We start from the raw sequence: 14,349 nt of genomic DNA on the forward strand, positions 1-14,349 counted from the left end.
ATAAAGTTATCGAACGATTCTTACTCTCTAGCGAGTCTTTAACAAATGATAATTTGGATATGTTATCGCTTGAGTGTTGTTCATCCTCGATTATTTGGAAAATTTATTTTCATCATCATTTTCAAATAATATACATCACTAAGGTTCGTAATGCTAACTCAATCTCAGGAGCACAGGATAAACAACGAAAACGAAAACAACAAACGAAAACCGATTCACTCTGGGTTTGAAAAACGCTTGCTTTGGTCTCATCGAAAAGAAAAGTATAAAACAAAAACATGTATATTATATACAGCTACTTAGTTCTACGTCACCTTTGCGTACAACCCGGTTGGGCTGCACCTTTGAGTTTTTTGATGATCTGACAAAAATTACCGTACAGTTCAGTAATTCAAAAAGCAAAATTACTGGCATATTTTCGCCTTTCCAATTGACTGTTTTTTAAGCTTTGAAGTAGCCGCTAGGTGCGCGCAAATTATGATTAAACAAAAATTGCCATGATAGTTTGACAGTTCAATACTTTACCGAAGTACTGTAAAACAGAATTCGTTTTGCAGTATGTTCATTTATTTAGTTAACATCTAAACAGATAACACTGAATCAACAATTTGACGCCACAATACACGGTTCGAGGCCGCATCTTTCCATCCTCGGATACGCCCCACGCTCGCCAAGTCGTTTTGCACCTGGTCTGCCCATCTCGCTCGCTGCGCTCCACGCCGTCTCGTACCTGCCGGATCGGAAGCGAACACCATCTTTGCAGGGTTGCTGTCCGGCATTCATGCAACATGTCCTGCCCATCGTACCCTTCCGGCTTTAGCTACCTTCTGGATACTGGGTTCGCCGTAGAGTTGGGCGAGCTCATGGTTCATTCTTCGCCGCCACACACCGTCTTCTTGCACACCGCCAAAGATGGTCCTAAGCACCTGTCTCTCGAATACTCGAGTGCTTGCAAGTCCTTCTCGAGCATTGTCCATGTTTCATGTAAGTAGAGGACAACAAGTCTTATAAGCGTCTTGTACATGACACATTTGGTGCGGTGGCGAATCTTTTTCGACCGCAGTTTCTTCTGGAGCCCGTATTAAGCCCGACTTCCACAGATTGAGTATGTTCGGTATTTATTTTACAATGTACGGCGATTATTCGATTTTACAGAACGATCTGTAAGTTTAATTACCGAAGTCTGTCAAATCATTTTGGAACTACAGTTTGTTCGGTAAATTTTTACCAATATCCGGCAAAATTGATCTTGTTAACCGAACTTACTGTAATTTTCAACGTTTACCGAAATTTTTTCGTCAAAAAATTATCGAACAACGAAATCTATTTTAGTGTGTGTGTGTGTGTATGCTTGTATGCTTATTAGAGTGGGGCGCAGTTGTATGGAAATACGCAAACTTTATCGAATCATATGAGATCAAGTTTTTTTTTCTGAATCGTTTTAGGACCCCAATCAACTGTGCTAAATATGGGCTCGATTGGTTGCGACCTCGCATGCCGCATCGCGTTTTAAAATTACATGGAGATTAGTATGGGAAATCGTACATTTTTACATTTTTGCTATTAGCGGCTTCAAATTATCTTCAATCACGTCACTCAATACGTTAGCATATAGTCTGGAAGATGCCGAAAGACTTTGCCGAAGAAGGTACATAGCTGGAAGGTCTACAAAAAATGTTATTACGTTTCGAAAATTGATTGTTCAAACCATATGCAAGAAATCAATGTTTCTGCCAGCACTACTGGACGACCTATGGTTATCGAAGGGCAAAACCCATCTACCTTCTTGTCGGATTTTTTTCTTTGTGAAATGATTCCAGATAACTCCCATTAGCTCCGAAGCCCTATAAGATCAATTATTTTAAAATAACACTCAGTTAAATTTTTGGTCTATGTAGTTCGGCAGTGCTGGCAGAATAAACGATTTTTTGCATATGGTTTGAACACTCAATCTTTAAAGCGTTATAACTTTTTTCGTGGACGTTCCAGCAACATGCCATTTTCAGCAAAGTTTTTTCGGCATCCTTTGGGTTATACTTTAACGCAATGTGCCACTTGGTTTACGATGAACTGAAACCTCTAGTAGTAGAAATGCAAAAATATACGTTCTCCCATACTAATTTCCATACAAACTTCAAACGCGATGCGGAAAGCGAGGAAGCAACCAATCGGTCCCAAATTCTGCACAGTTGTTCAGGACCCAGAATGGCTTCGAAAAACCATTGATTTGAAAAAATGACCATGACGCCCCACTCTAATGCTTATACATCGACATGTTCCAAACTTATTAGCATAAGATTCAATAAATCTCCAAAAGTAATGAAATTACAAACTTGATGTCTTCGACAAAGTTTTTCAGGAGAACCTTTTCCACAACTCTTGCGAAGACATATACCTTCCAAGTTGTAAAGTGGAAAAATAATTTTTTCATCTCACTTTTAGGGGGATCAATCATAAGGCTGAATACCTCCAAAGACGCGCGTCGACTTACTGATAAAATGTCTCGAATACGCCATAGTATAATAGTAAATATATATTAAAGGTACTCACATAATAAAGGTACTATTAAATAAACGCCCTAAAACATGATTTTTGCCACTGTGCATCGGTAGGTCAGTAGGTCTGTCTTCTTGCCCGCATGCACCACTGCTCGACTGATGTGTTGTTTTTCCGAATCAAGCCGAACTTCTTCTACGCTAGTTTCTAATGTAGCGTACACACGTCTGGCGTCTCGGTTGGAAACAATCAAAGCGGTTTGATTTTTGTTTGACCTGGGGCGGATTCAAAGTTCGCTTAACATGTTTGAGCGTTTGTAGTGAAGTCAGCGTCAAGCTGGCGCGTCGGTTGTTCGTGTGTGATATTTTGACGTAGGACTTACGTCTTACTTTACTATACTGGGTGTCATTTAGATTTTTGGAAATCGTGAGCGTTACGCTGAAAGAGAAGATTTCGAACGTTACTAGCGCCTTTATCTTTCTATGGATTTTAAAGATTTATATATCAATTGACTCGGACACTGTCCAACAATTTGCCAATCTCATTGAAACTTAAGATTATTAACGATAAGTTATTGAAAATTTTATTTCTTGTCGAACCCATCAAAAATTTCATATATGCAATTAATCCCGTGCATTCCTAACACGGACATCAGAATTCTGTGCCTGTCGTGTGCGAGTCATTACAATTTGTGACAGCAGGGCGTACTGACGTGCTTTTTGCTGGCGCATTTTTCGTTTCGTTCGTTCGTTCGCTGCGTTTACCTACACAGCATGCAGTCGCCAGCGGGAGAGCTGCCGGTGGGTCTGCGAATATGCATGAAAGAAGAGGGCACATTTTTTTGTCATTCTGTGCTTGATGATGGTCGGAAGAAGTGGTATCGGTTGGAATAGAAGCGATCACTCATCGCATCGCTCGGAGTTCACGGCTAGAGGCCGATGATGGCTGAGGCAGCGGTGGTAAATGAAGAAGAATAAAATTAGCCCAGAGAGATTTGGATTGCTCATCCACGGAAAGTGATTGGTTTTATAATCCATTTAATACCGGGATGAGTACGGGTCATGGCGTATGACTGACCATATGTTAAGTCCAAGTCCGAATCCAATCTAATCCAAATCCAATGTAATCTAAATCCAATCCAAATCCGTTCTAATCAATAAGAATTCAAATCCAATCTTATTCAAATTAAATCTCATCCATATCCAATCTAATCCAAATCCAATCGTATTCAAAACCAGAAGCAATTCAAATCAAAATCCAATGCAATTCAAATCCAATCCAAATCTATTCCCAACACAAATGCAATATAATTTAAATCCAATCCAATTCCAACCCAATCTAATTGAAATCCAATCCAAATCAAATCCAATCCAATCCAATATAATCAAAGTCGAATCCAATTCTCGTGCAATCCATTTCAAGTCCAATCTTATACAAATCCAATCTAATCAAAATGCAATTGATTCCAAATCCAATCTAATGCAAATCCAATCTTATCCAAATTATATCTAATTTAAGTCCATTTTAATCCAAATTCTATCCAATCTGATGCCAGTCTAATCCAAATCCAATCCAATCCAAATCCATTCTAAACAAAATGCCTTCTAATCCAAATCCAATCTTATCCAAATTAAATCTTATCTACTTCCAATCTAATCCAAATCCAATCTAACTCAAAACCAGAAACAATTCAAATCCAAATCGAATGCATTTCAAATCTAATCCAAATCTATTCCCAACTCAAATGCAATATAATCCAAATCCTATCCAATTCCAACTAGAGGTGTGCGCCGGTCCGAAAATAGTCGGCGACGGCGTTTACCAGAATTTTGGTCGGCAGCGGCGGCGTATTCGGCGTCACGCCAAAAGCCATTTTAGCCGGCGGCGTGGAGATTTTTTACGTTCGTTTCTTGAATATTTTTTTCTGCATTTTTTTCAGGATGTTTTCAATACTTCAACGGAAGAATCTTCTGAATTTCGACGGAAAAATCAGATGAACTTCTCCCGAAAATTCTTTGAACTTCTCCAAAATACTCATTTGAAAATTATTTTCGAATTTTCCATGGCCACTATGTACTTTGAAGTTTTGAGATTTTTTTGGAATTTCCAAAGAAGCGCTTTGGCATTTTCAAGAAAAATTGTTTCAAATTTCCACAGGAAAATGTCGGAAAGTTTCTGTTGATAGTTCTTCGAAACTTACACAGGAAATTCTTAAAACTTTCCGCGGGAGATTGTTGAAAATGTGGACATTAACATAAAAATTAGATACCAACGGAAAATAGTTCGAAATTTTAATAGGAAATTCATGGGAATTTGCATGGGATTCTTTAAATTTTCTGTGGAAAATTCTTCGGAATTTCCACGGTGAATTTTACGAAATTTTAACCAAAATTATTCAGAACTTTACGCGACTATTTAATTTTTAATTACGGGAAATCGTTCAGTATTTCGGATTTTTGAAAGAATTTCTTTGGATTTCTACAGGGAATTCTTTGTATTGTCCATAAGATTCATGAGAAAATTCAATTAAAAAAGAGAAAGGGTCGTTTGTCCGAGTAATACGTTAAGTTGAAAATCATCAAGTCGAATTGTATTTGACCGAAATGAACGTTTTGGGCAAAACGGTTATACAACGGCAAACAGTTTGGCCAAAAATTTCATTTGGCCAAATCGACATACGGCCGAATTGGTAATTTGGCTGAAAAAGCGCTCTTATCTAACACGCCGTTTGGCTGAAACGGTCGTTTGACCGAAAATGTCGTTCGATCGAAATGGTTGTTTGACAGAAAGGGCTATTTGGTCGAAAATGTCATTTGGTCCAACGGCCAAATGTTGATTACTGAACGGGTAATATGGTCAAAAATACCCACCCGTTTGGCCAAATAACATTTTCGGTCTTTCTGACAAACGGTCACTTCGGCCAAATAACTTTTGATGAGTTTTGGCCTAATGGTGTGTTCGGCCAAATGACATACTCGGCCAAACACCTTTAGGCCTTGTGTCTATCGGCCAAATGGCCCTACCTGCCGTTTGGCCGAAAGTCAAGAATAACAGGTGAGGTCAAAAGTCATCTCAAAAGTAATCAAAAAGTAATAAAGGCTCATTCGGCCGAATTGGTAATTTGTTGTTTGCCCTAACAGTTTATTTGGCTGAAATTGTCATTTGGCCGAAATGGTCGTGTGGCCAAAATTGAGTCATTTGGCTGAAAATGCCGTTTGGTAGAAATGGTCGTTTGTCAGAAATTTCTGAAATATTCCTGGAAGTCGAAATTCCGATGGTGGAGGATATTCATAAGATTCTCATTGGAATCCCTGGAACATTCCTGTAGGAATCCCTTGTGGATTGTCTTCAGAATCCCTGGAGGTTCCTTTCGGTCATCGAAATCCTTGGAAGATTCCCGTCGGAGTCCCTAGAGGAATGTTGCATTTTTTTTTCATTTGAGATAGATAGAATATTTATGAAATATGCAAAAATTTCCACTGCCTACCGGTGGGAACCCGACGGTAACCCGTCATATATTGACCTTTCAGTGTGCGGGACAAACCGAGCGCTAATACACTTAGACGCAAAGCCATACGCTATCATTTCAAGTTGTTGTAGAAATCAAAGGCTGGTAAACTAACATACCGTCGTGCGGGGCTTTTTTTGACTTCAGGTGCTACTTTGAATTTTGGATTTTCCGAAAAAATACCTAATTGGAAACAGATAATTAGCATCAACTATCAACAAGACACTCGAATGGTAATAATGGCGATTTGATAGTAATTTACGTTTCAATTCTTGGTTCAAAATGTCCAAAGTAGGCCCCCGATTTGTCAAAAGAACCTCCACACGACGGTACTTCGATACTATGCGCTACAGCAGAAACCATATGCTTCAGAAAAAAAGAATATGGATGAGCGTGATTGATCCGCAACTGCCTTAGGTGGTTGGACCGTATTTATCACATTACCACTAAGATAGCTTAATGAGGTGGTAAAATGTTAGAGAATTTTTCAAAATAATGCGGAAATATCTACGGAAATTTCAATAAAACGTACAAATTTCTACGTAAAATTCTCCGGACATGTATCGGCGTGACAAATATTAAACGGCGTCACGCCGATGCAAAAATGTCGGCAGCGGCGGCGTGCTAAAAACTGTCGGAGGCGGCGGCGTGGCGCGGCGGCGCACATCTCTAATTCCAACCCAGCCTAATTCAAATACAATGTAATCGAAATCCAATCCAATTCAAATCCAATCCAACTCAAATCCAATCTAGTTGAAATCCAATGCAATTCAAATCCAATCCAACTCAAATCCAATCTGATCCAAGTCCAATCCAATTCGAGGCCAATCTTATACAAATCCAATCTGATCAAAATGCAATTGATTCAAAATCCAATCTTATGCAAATCCAATAATATCCAAATTAAATCTAATTTAAGTCCATCCAAATTCAATTCAATCTAATGCCAATCTAATCCAAGTCCAATGTAATCCAAATCCAATCGAAATCCATTCTAATCAAAATGCCTTCTAATGCAAATCCAATCTTATACAAATTAAATCTTATCCACATCCAATATAATCCAAATCCAATCGAATTCAAAATCAGAAACAATTCAAATCCAAATCGAATGCATTTCAAACCTAATCCAAATCTATTCCCAACTCAAACGCAATATAATCTAAATCCTATCCAATTCCAACCCAATCTAATTCAAATACAATCTAATCGAAATCCAATCCAATTCAAATCCAATCCAACTCAAATCCAATATAGTTGAAATCCAATCCAATTAAAATCCAATCCAACTCAAATCCAATATAATCCAAGTCCAATCCAATTCAAGGCCAATCTTATACAAATCCAATCTAATCAAAATGCAATTGATTCCAAATCCAATCTTATGCAAATCCAATAATATCCCAATTAAATCTAATTTAAGTCCATTTTAATCCAAATTCAATCCAATCTGATGCCAATCTAATCCAAATCCAATCGAATTCAAAATCAGATTTCAAAACAATTCAAATCCAAATCGAATGCAATTCAAATCTAATCCAAATCTACTCCCAACAAAAATGCAATATAGTCCAAATCCAATCTAATTCCATTATTTTATTTATTTATTCAGACTAAGGCCGAAGTGGCCTGTGCGGTATATAAGAGTCTTCTCCATTCGGCTCGGTCCATGGGTACACGTCGCCAACCACGCAGTCTACGGAGGGTCCGCAAGTCATCTTCCACCTGATCGATCCACCTTGCCCGCTGTGCACCTCGCCTTCTTGTGCCCGTCGGATCGTTGTCGAGAATTATTTTCACCGGGTTATTGTCCGACATTCTGGCTACGTGCCCGGCCCACCGCAGTCGTCCGATTTTCGCGTTGTTAACGATGGATGGTTCTACAAACAGCTGATGCAACTCGTGGTTTATTCGCCTCCTCCACGTACCGTCCGCCATCTACACCCCACCATAGATGGTACGCAGCACTTTCCTTCCGAAAACTCCGAGTGCGCGTTGGTCCTCCACGAGCATCGTCCAGGTCTCGTGTCCGTAGAGGACTACCGGTCTAATGAGCGTTTTGTAGATTGTCAGTTTGGTACGGCGGCGAACTCTATTCGATCGGAGCGTCCTGCGGAGTCCAAAGTATGTACGATTTCCAGCCACTATACGTCTCCGAATTTCTCTGCTGGTATCATTTTCGGCAGTCACCAGTGAGCCCAAGTACACAAATTCTTCTACCACCTCGATTTCGTCACCACCAATGCCAACTCGCGGTGGGTGGCACACATTAACTTCTCTTGAGCCTCTTCCAATCATGTACTTCGTCTTCGACGTGTTGATGACTAGTCCGATTCGCTTGGCTTCCCTCTTCAGTCTGATGAAGGCTTCCTCCATCTTCTCAAAGTTACGTGCCATAATATCTATGTCGTCGGCAAAGCCAAATAGCTGGACGGACTTATTGAAAATTGTACCACTCGTGTTAATCCCTGCTCTTCGTATTACCCCTTCCAAAGCGATGTTGAATAGCAGACACGAAAGACCATCACCTTGCCGTAACCCTCTGCGGGTTTCGAAGGGACTCGAGAATGCCCCTGAAACTCAAACTAGCGAAAAAACAAGTAAAATTATTGTAATGTGTCCAAGCTCTAAACAAAACTATTAACACATATGTGAGAAGCGCCATTTTAAACACACACAGAAATACTCAACTCATTGTATCATTCAAGCTTCTACAATTTTTCAGATGATGTACATGGTTCCATCACTACACTAATACAAAATATGATGATATGCAAAACTGAATGAAACAAATGATTCTGCGAAAAATAAAAAATATAATCAGATGACATTTTCATTTCCGAAAATGCGAACTAAATCCGGCGGTACATATTCCTTCCCTTCACGAAACACATTTCACCAGAATGGAAATGTAGATTAAAGGATTTGTAGGATAAGCAAAGCCTTCCGCTCTGCAGCGAAACTCCACTCCCTACAGATTTATCTCAAACTGCTCTGCGCTGCCCGTCCGTTTGTCCTTGGAAGAGCCGCAATAACACCCGGATGGACGACTGTGCTGTGTAGCACCAGATTTGACCTTTCCAGGAAAGACAGTCCAGTCAGAAGTTGCCCCGGCATTCAAATAAATATGCCCCAGCTACACATAGCAGGTATGCAGCAGATAGCACTGATAAAACGACAGCCGTCGATTGTTCATCTTGCTCGAATTTGAACAAGATTTCGTTTTGATGTTTTATGATGAGGTTCAAAATTACACTAAGAAAAATCAATATCGTAAACTAAATATATATCAAAGGATTTCATAAATCGATCTAAAATCAATAACCTGTAATGTAATGTAACTCATTTTCAATTCAACTAAGGTTCAAAGTTTCCATTCACACGCTTTGAAAACGTAACTATTATGTGTAGAAAACTCAGGTCCTCAGCAGTAATCCATACCAGAAATCAGCGGGTATGCAGATCTAATTTGCATACATCTGAGTGTCCACACAGCTAAAAAAAAATCCAACAAAAAAAAATGGGAAAACGATCAAATTTTACGATTACGTAAGTGAATTTGAATCGTGAAAGAGCATCCCCTTCTCGAGAACCGGGTTTCCTATTCAGATTTTATGGAAGTATTCACCCATCCAAATTGTTATGCTGCTTTGTGTTTCAGTTTTTGATCCTTATCTTCGCGTTGAACCCAGAGGAAGAGACATTCGGAAGCGACAGGAGAAACGACGACGGTCTAGTCTGCAGCTTTCAGTCGTGGTGGTGTTTTTTTCTGTTTCTATTGATTCGTGTCGAGCAGGAAAGTGTCGAAGCAACGCGTAAGCTTACGGATTAGAGAACTCGTTGGATGGATTTATATTATTCGAATGCACATCACGCATTCGAGTGAGGAAGTTTTTTCCCTGTGGTTTGAATATTGAAATGAATGAGGCTTCATGCGAATTTGTCGGTGCAATTGTAACATATACGATGCGAGTGTTGTAATCGTAAGCATTGCAGTGCTTATTGAAAAAAATAAGATTAGAAGACAAAAAAACAAAAAGTTTAGTTAATTCACATCTGCTTTCATTTAAAAAAGTCTCAGGCAGGTTATATCATCCGCATTCAAGCCTGGTGTAGGAATATTTATAGTTGGACAATATTTCCATTACTTTTCGATGGGAAATTTACTTTGCTGCCCCGTGGATTCCAGGATGCCAGAGTCCGGTGCTCTAAGTAGCACCCGGAAGAACAGACACCCTGAGGTCAAGTGCAATTTCGTCTTCCTCTTGATTTCTCGGACCAGTGAGGATCAGCGCTGGACGGAATGGAAAGACGATAGCCGTGAATACCATTAGTGGGAAATGCAAATTTATGCATTGCATTCATTTAATGCAAATGAAATTTGCATCTTCTTATGCAGCTCGGAATTTTCACCTTCCGTTCCTAAAGCCTTGTGATTCCCCAAGTGGCGTGCGTTGCGGAAGTGAAAATTCAAATGAACGTGGGTAAGCATATTTTTCACGCTGAGAGATGGGTTTATGCGAATAGATCTGAGCAATTTATGTTGACCAATACACATTTTCTTCCTAGTCAAGTGAAGGACTGGCTCAAAACAAACTACATAGGAGGGAATGTATTGCCATGAATGCAATCCACTGAGCAGCAATTCCAATAGCACGATACCCTTCCAAATGGGATTTTACACAGCAAATAGACAACGAGTAATCAATAAACGAAACTAGCTATTTTCTGTGGTACTCCATAAACTGCCTCTGCGGAATGGAGGATACATCCATAAACGACAACGAACGAAACTATCCCAAGTCTCCGAGATGTTAAGCCAAGTGTGCCCAATAAGTGATAAAAATGTTTCTCGTAGGTTTTACGAGCTGACTACGTCCGTTTCCGACGAGGTCTGAAATGATGACGACTTGTGTAAGAGGGTTGAACAGTCCCAAGTGGAATTGGCATTTGCCTCAATGTTGAGCGATGACGACGACGATCTTTTCGAGCTAATCTAATTAGTTCGAGTTCAACGAAACTGTTTTCCTGACGTTCGTAGCCGCATCATCGATGGAACCAATTTCGTTGTGCGGTTGGTTTCCACAGCTCGGACGGGAGGATGAGTTTCTTTTGATAAGCGAAATAGAGGATTATTACACCATCGGTAGTAATCCACCAGGCTCTGGTGGAATGGAAACGAATGATGGGCAGATGGACAGACAGACGGTTGCGCTTATCTGCCAAAGTGTTGGCACTGGGCAGCGGTTGTGTTTGAGAGATTTGTCCGAAGTGTGAATTTGGTAGAGGGATGAATAGAATGAGAAAAAAAAATCGGTTGGATCTCATCTGCCCAGTCAGCGATCTGAAAATAGAACAGATTCTCAAAATGTTCGACGTTCTATAAATAGAGCAACTGTTAAAGTGATGACTTAGGCACTATCATCGTCGGGGAGTTCACAAACATACATCGGCAGATTTGATTTTTCGGCTTGGCTATTTTTTAGAACTTGCAAGAGAAGCTTTGGCGGTAAAGGTCAATTTCCAATGGAAATTGTTCGAAATTTTCACGAGATATAGGGTTGGATTTCATCTGCTCGTTGATTTCATTTCATAGCCCCTATATTTATCCCAAGATTAATACACTACTAGGTGCCCCAATTTGCCAAGTTTATAGAAGAGAAGAAGGCGGGGTGTAAAATTCATTTTCAGTACAAAACGAAAACAAACCCGCCGGCTCTCCCATACTAAAATCAAAGATGTCTGAATCGTGAATTTGGCAGATTGGAACACCTTGTGGTGTATTCATCTTGATTAATCCTATGAGAAGCAAAGCAATGCAAAAAAACTTGAAATAAATCTTATATTTGTGATTTTTTCAGCGCAATGAAGTAAAATTTCCATGGAAAATTAGAAATTTTCCATAAAAAATTAGTAAATTGACGAGAAAGAAATCAGGGTATGAGCAATAAACAAATATATAATAATTTCCATAATATATATTTTATTTAAATGTAAAACAAAGTTGGCATTTGTACGACCGCGCATTACTCAAGAATAGACAGCCCAACTACCTAATTTATATTCGTTTTCTTCGTCTATTTACGAGGATCAACCATAGATATATTTATCAAGATGTTTGGCTCAGAACAAATTAGTACTCATTGTATGGTTCCAAATTGCTGAATTTTCGGTACCTAAAACTTTTGCGGAATCGAGTTACCCCTTGTTTTTCAAATACATCATAGGCTTTCCTTCCAATTGTTCGCCCTTTGGTTGTTCCGTAACATAGCAACGAGATCCCCGTCAATCAACAAACAATCGAATATTTATTTTCTATCAGTTTTCAATCTCAACTGCACTCTCTTGAAGAACCTAAGAATGTTGCTGGACTCTAGTTCTTTTCCATTCATATACATGATGTTTATAATCACTTTATTGATCGTTTTTATTTTATTTCAGATTCTAGCACTTCAGTATGTTGATTGCGGGCTAATCATGCTATTTTTAAAAGATCGCACTAAAATACACGTAAAAACATAACCTTATATGTATGGCAAAAAAAAAAACATTCAAAAATACTTATACATTATGCCACCTAACGAATGACTCCATACCAAAAAGCTAATAACATTCATAAGTTAATGAAAAGTATAAGTTTCGGATGTATATGACTAATGCTGCGATGTATATTTTCTTATACATATCATTAAGCGCCTGTTTTGGCGAAAAAGTATTACAAATCTTTAATAAATAACATTAAATGTTTTTACGTGTGGATGATTATTTTAAGGTGAAACTGTCTGATATCCAAATAATTTTCACCTCGCATTTTTAAAGGCACCAATCTCAATAAAGAAGCAACGAATAACTGTCATCTTTTTATTTTAGCTTTACTGCGTCGCAGCAAGCGTGGAATAATAAAATGACAGCTGATTGTTGCTTCATTATTGAAAGTAGTGCCCTTGAAAACGCGAGATGGAATAAAATTGGATCTGGAAGAGTTCGTACTGAAAGTATCCATGATTTGAAATCGAACGGAAGCGATTAATTCGTCAAGACTTCCAGATCAAGACATTTCACGGTCTAGATCACAATGCGGTTCATATGAACCCAGTGCTATTTATAAGAACAACTTAGCATTTTGTATTTTCATCGGTGATTTGAAAACCTTATCAGAAACGACATCGGTTGCCGGTATAGGAACGCCTCGTAATACAATCACCGTTTTCTACTGTACTTCAATTAGATTCTATTTCATTTTCTTTGTAGCATGATGGCTACTGTCACTTCACGAACATTTTCCATTCGTAGGTTTATGATAGCAAAAGATTTAGATCAGGGAAGTTGATGGCCTTTGGGAAGGTTCAACAACCCCGGACACGATTCGAACAACCTCACGACCTATCTGGGGCAATTTGGGACCACATTGGATCACTTCAACCGAGACCGTGGAAAAATCCGGGAGTGCGAGTTTTAAGTCTCTTAGTATCGTGAATCTGTTGTGGTATGTTTAAACGACTTTATAAGTCTTTTGTGTTTCAGATTTTACGTTTATTCTTTTCCGTTAGGCTAAGGTCTAGTTAGAGAGTGTTGTACGATTCGATAGTAATTGTTGTGCGAGTATCCTAGAAAAAGAAGGTAATTTGTGGAATATGTGTGTTCAAAATGTGTATGCTCATACGTTTGATGGCTTCTTATTGCCAGTTTTTGTGAACGGGATTGGAACCGACGCCTCTATCGACCTCTGAACATCAACCGCATCGCCCAACCCTCTCGACCATCGTTTTCGTCGATCCACGCGCTCTCGTCGGAAATTCTCCGAGTTGCGGCTTTTGACCCGTGAACCGGAAAGGGGCCGCACCGTCACCATTGCGTCCGTCTTGGCCACGCCGGCCAACGCTAGATCGAATTCTTTCATCCGAGCAGTCATCCCGGAATCCATTTTCTCGCCATCTTCGTTGGCGTCGCATCCCATGAGACGCCGTATTGTTCGACCACCGCCATTGTCCAGACACCACCAGCAGTTGCTATTTCGTAGCATCCATCGATTGCCATTGCAATCCGCAGCGTCCAACGACACGCGTTGGTAACCGTACGTTAGCAATATCAGCCATTCAAGTCCGTTCGCCGGATTGCAAACATCGCGGCCACTTGGTGGAGTTGCCGCAATACCGCTACGAGAGACGAGCCGCATCATAAAGCGGTCGGTAAAGCAGAGCATCATAATCCATCCACGGTACCGTGAGTAAAAATGCGGATGCGAAATTAGAAATACCGCACACATGAATAGTCAAAGAAGATAAAGTAGAGAGAAGGGTAAGGACAAAAAAATAAACAAAATGATCCTAGGATAGAAACGAAAT

General features: G+C 39.6%; 1 protein-coding gene and 1 long non-coding RNA gene across 3 annotated transcripts in view; one reads left to right on the forward strand and one right to left on the reverse strand.

The window, feature by feature from the left end:
* LOC134212719 (uncharacterized) overlaps positions 1-14,349 on the reverse strand; it is an 863,774-nt gene that overhangs the window by 690,065 nt on the left and 159,360 nt on the right. The window lies entirely within an intron of this gene.
* On the forward strand, positions 13,396-13,871 carry LOC134216864 (uncharacterized). The gene is made up of 3 exons (XR_009980854.1): positions 13,396-13,490; positions 13,555-13,624; positions 13,691-13,871. It is a non-coding gene; the product is annotated as an uncharacterized LOC134216864 (long non-coding RNA).

The sequence above is a fragment of the Armigeres subalbatus genome, chromosome 2 (genome assembly GCF_024139115.2).
Source record: "Armigeres subalbatus isolate Guangzhou_Male chromosome 2, GZ_Asu_2, whole genome shotgun sequence".
In the NCBI taxonomy this organism is placed as follows: Eukaryota; Metazoa; Arthropoda; class Insecta; order Diptera; family Culicidae; genus Armigeres; species Armigeres subalbatus.